The sequence below is a fragment of the Tasmannia lanceolata genome, unplaced genomic scaffold (genome assembly GCF_043159265.1).
Source record: "Tasmannia lanceolata isolate RefF3 unplaced genomic scaffold, GAP_Taslan_0.1 ptg000127l, whole genome shotgun sequence".
NCBI classification, from domain to species: domain Eukaryota; kingdom Viridiplantae; phylum Streptophyta; class Magnoliopsida; order Canellales; family Winteraceae; genus Tasmannia; species Tasmannia lanceolata.
The window spans coordinates 37,501-42,500 of NW_027518803.1; positions in this window are offsets into that span (position 1 = coordinate 37,501).

Consider the following 5,000-nt stretch of genomic DNA (forward strand, 5'->3'; position numbering starts at 1 on the left):
ATGCAAGGCTAGTGTGCAAGGCTGGTGTGCAAGGCTTGTGGGCAAGGCTGGTGCGCAAGGCTAGTTCCCAAGGGTTGTGTGCAAGGCTAGTGCCCAAGGCAAGTGCGCAAGGCTCGTGCCCAAAGCTAGTGCGCAAGGCTTGTGTGCAAGGCTACTGCGATGGGCCAGTGCCCAAGGCTTGTGAGCAAGGCTTGTATGCATGGCTTGTGTGCAAGGCTAGCGTCCAAGGCTTGTGCGCATGGCTTGTGCGCAAGGCTTGTGTCCAAGGCTTTTGTGCAAGGCTCGTGCGCAAGGCTAGTGTGCAAGGCTTGTGCGCATTGGCAGGTAGCCCGCCAGCATGCACGATCCAAATGCCACTCACGCGACAACACGGTGCCAAGCCGGGCATGGTGTGCACTCAAAACCAATCAACGGACAGAGGTCATGCGTCATGGGGGGGATCTAGCAAGGCCATGGGGAAGGTCATGGAGGACCTTGGAAGCAAGCGCAAGACGAGAGCGAATCGAACAAGGGGCCAGGACGGGGCCTTGTGCCCATGGTCTTCGCAAGACAGCGTCCAAGGCACCCGAAAGCCCAAGGGAACCCAAACCCGGCCGACACTTGCAATCGCACATGCTCTCTGCAACACACCATCAATGCCGCCCAACGGGGCCAGCACGAGCAGTCCTCCGCGGTCCCCTGGCCCTGCGCACGTTTGTCTTCGAAACCGAGCATCAATGCCACAGAAAGTGCCGGGGCGCCAGCTGGAGCCATCATCCGCGTTGCCATGGCTCGCTTGGCCTTGGCTTGCCAGGCCCCGACACGAGCAATCGCGCATTTTCTTTGCAACCGACCATCAATGCCGCCCAACGGGGCCAGCACGAGCAGTCATCCGCGGTCCCCTGGCCCTGCGCACGTTTGTCTTTGAAACCGAGCATCAATGCCACAGAAAGTGCCGGGGCGCCAGCTGGAGCCATCATCCGACGTGCCATGGCTCTGGTCCCATGGTCTTCGCAACCGAGCATTCGTGACACCCGCGGGGCCAGGACACCAACCCTTCCGACACGAGCATTCGCGCATGTTCTTTGGCCACACAACGGCGCCAGCACGAGCAAAATCATCCGCGGTGCGGTGGCCTTGCACGGCCTTTTGTCTTTGGAACCAACCATCAGTGCCACGGGAAGTGCCGGAGTCCCGGCATCCGCGGTGCCAAGTCATTGCGCCCTTGGTCTCTGCAGCGGGGCATGCCGGGCACTCCCAACCATTGCAAGCAAGCAAGCAAGCAAGAAAGAAAGTAAGTAAGTAAGTAAGTATTACATATAGGGGCGGGACATGCGGGGAGATCTGCGAAACGTGCATTACGGGGCACACGCGTACCTACCGGGGCATACCGACCCCTATTGGGGCACACGTGTGCATATCGGGGCATACCGGGCCTATCGGGGCACACGCGTACATACCGGGGCATACCGAGCCCTACTGGGGCACACGTGCGCATATCGGGGCGTACCAAGCCTATCGGGGCATACGCATGTATCCCAAGGCATACCGAGTCTATCCGGGCATACGCGTTCATACCGGGGCGTAACGGGCCTATCGGGGCATACTTGGGCATATCCGGGCAAAAAATGCCCAAAACTTGCGCAACCTTGGCAACCGTGGTCCATTCCTCTCTATATGCCTAGCCTTGCCAACCGTGGTCCATTCCTCACTATATGCCATGGCCTTGTGCCCATGGTCTTCCCAAGACAGCGTCCAAGGCCCCCGGAAGGCCAAGGGAGCCCAACCCAGCAATGCCCTGCTATGGCAAGCCAAGGCCAAGCATTCCGGTGCCTATCCGGGCAAAAATGCAATTCCTCTCTATATGCCTAGCCTTGGCAACCGTGGTCCATTCCCCACCATATGCCATGGCCTTGTGCCCATGGTCTTCCCAAGACAGTGTCCAAGGCGCCCGGAAGGCCAAGGGAGCCCAACCCAGCAATGCCCTGCTTTGGCAAGCCAAGGCCAAGCATTCCGGTGCCTAACCTTGGCAACCGTGGTCCTTTCCTCACCATATGCCATGGCCTTGTGCCCATGGTCTTCGCAAGACATCGTCCAAGGCGCCCAAAAGGCCAAGGGAGCCCAACCCAGCAATGCCTTGCTAGGACAAGCCAAGGCCAAGCATTCCGGTGCCTATCCGGGCAAAAACGCCCAAAGCATGCCCATTCCTTAGCCTATCCAGGCAAAAACGCCCAAAATCTGCACATTCTAGTGCCTATCCGGGCAAAAACGCCCACCAGCATGCCACCCTCCTATAGGGTTTGCGCAACCAACCAGCCTAACCACCAGTGGCAACCAAAGGTGCTGTTAGCGACGACTTCTGAAGACGCAACGAGACGCGACGTGTTTGCGCCCAGACGCGACGAGACGATGCGGGATCTGCGCCCAAGAATGCCTAGACCCGTCGACTTGATGCGGGATCAGCTCGCCCAAGCATGCCTAGTGTGCAAGGCCTGTGTGCAAGGCTAGTGTCCAAGGCTAGTGTGCAAGGCTCATGTGGAACGCTAGTGCGCAAGGCTAGTGCCCAAGGCTTGTGTGCCAGGCCCGTGTGCAAGGCTAGTGTCCAGGGCTTGTGTGCATTGCTTGAGTGCAAGGCTTGTGTGCATTGCTCGAGTGCATGGCTTGTGTGCAAGGGTTGTGCGCAAGGCTAGTGTGCGGGGCTTGTGCGCATGCCTAATGTGCACGGCTTGTGTGCATGGCTACCGTGCAAGGCTAGTTTGCATGGCTAGGGTGCAAGGCTCGCATGCGAGGCTAGTGTGCAAGGCTGCGTGCAAGGGAAGCGTGCAGGGCGAGTGTGCGAGGCCACTGTGCACGGCGCCAGCACTAGCGAGCCATCATCCGCGTTGCCATGGCTCGCTTGGCCTTGGCTTGCCAGGCCCCGACACGAGCAATCGCGCATTTTCTTTGCAACCGACCATCAATGCCGCCCAACGGGGCCAGCACGAGCAGTCATCCGCGGTCCCCTGGCCCTGCGCACGTTTGTCTTTGAAACCGAGCATCAATGCCACAGAAAGTGCCGGGGCGCCAGCTGGAGCCATCATCCGACGTGCCATGGCTCGCTTGGCCTTGGCTTGCCGGGCCCCGACACGAGCAATCGCGCATTTTCTTTGCAACCGACCATCAATGCCGCCCAACGGGGCCAGCACGAGCAGTCATCCGCGGTCCCCTGGCACTGCGCACGTTTGTCTTTGAAACCGAGCATCAATGCCACAGAAAGTGCCGGGGCGCCAGCTGGAGCCATCATCCGACGTGCCATGGCTCTGGTCCCATGGTCTTCGCAACCGAGCATTCGTGACACCCGCGGGGCCAGGACACCAACCCTTCCGACACGAGCATTCGCGCATGTTCTTTGGCCACACAACGGCGCCAGCACGAGCAAAATCATCCGCGGTGCGGTGGCCTTGCACGGCCTTTTGTCTTTGGAACCAACCATCAGTGCCACGGGAAGTGCCGGAGTCCCGGCATCCGCGGTGCCAAGTCATTGCGCCCTTGGTCTCTGCAGCGGGGCATGCCGGGCACTCCCAACCATTGCAAGCAAGCAAGCAAGCAAGAAAGAAAGTAAGTAAGTAAGTAAGTATTACATATAGGGGCGGGACATGCGGGGAGATCTGCGAAACGTGCATTACGGGGCACACGCGTACCTACCGGGGCATACCGACCCCTATTGGGGCACACGTGTGCATATCGGGGCATACCGGGCCTATCGGGGCACACGCGTACATACCGGGGCATACCGAGCCCTACTGGGGCACACGTGCGCATATCGGGGCGTACCAAGCCTATCGGGGCATACGCATGTATCCCAAGGCATACCGAGTCTATCCGGGCATACGCGTTCATACCGGGGCGTAACGGGCCTATCGGGGCATACTTGGGCATATCCGGGCAAAAAATGCCCAAAACTTGCGCAACCTTGGCAACCGTGGTCCATTCCTCTCTATATGCCTAGCCTTGCCAACCGTGGTCCATTCCTCACTATATGCCATGGCCTTGTGCCCATGGTCTTCCCAAGACAGCGTCCAAGGCCCCCGGAAGGCCAAGGGAGCCCAACCCAGCAATGCCCTGCTATGGCAAGCCAAGGCCAAGCATTCCGGTGCCTATCCGGGCAAAAATGCGATTCCTCTCTATATGCCTAGCCTTGGCAACCGTGGTCCATTCCCCACCATATGCCATGGCCTTGTGCCCATGGTCTTCCCAAGACAGTGTCCAAGGCGCCCGGAAGGCCAAGGGAGCCCAACCCAGCAATGCCCTGCTTTGGCAAGCCAAGGCCAAGCATTCCGGTGCCTAACCTTGGCAACCGTGGTCCTTTCCTCACCATATGCCATGGCCTTGTGCCCATGGTCTTCGCAAGACATCGTCCAAGGCGCCCAAAAGGCCAAGGGAGCCCAACCCAGCAATGCCCTGCTAGGGCAAGCCAAGGCCAAGCATTCCGGTGCCTAACCTTGGCAACCGTGGTCCTTTCCTCACCATATGCCATGGCCTTGTGCCCATGGTCTTCGCAAGACATCGTCCAAGGCGCCCAAAAGGCCAAGGGAGCCCAACCCAGCAATGCCTTGCTAGGACAAGCCAAGGCCAAGCATTCCGGTGCCTATCCGGGCAAAAACGCCCAAAGCATGCCCATTCCTTAGCCTATCCAGGCAAAAACGCCCAAAATCTGCACATTCTAGTGCCTATCCGGGCAAAAACGCCCACCAGCATGCCACCCTCCTATAGGGTTTGCGCAACCAACCAGCCTAACCACCAGTGGCAACCAAAGGTGCTGTTAGCGACGACTTCTGAAGACGCAACGAGACGCGACGTGTTTGCGCCCAGACGCGACGAGACGATGCGGGATCTGCGCCCAAGAATGCCTAGACCCGTCGACTTGATGCGGGATCAGCTCGCCCAAGCATGCCTAGTGTGCAAGGACTGTGTGCAAGGCTAGTGTCCAAGGCTAGTGCCCAAGGCTTGTGTGCAGGGCCAGTGCCCAAGGCTTGAACGCA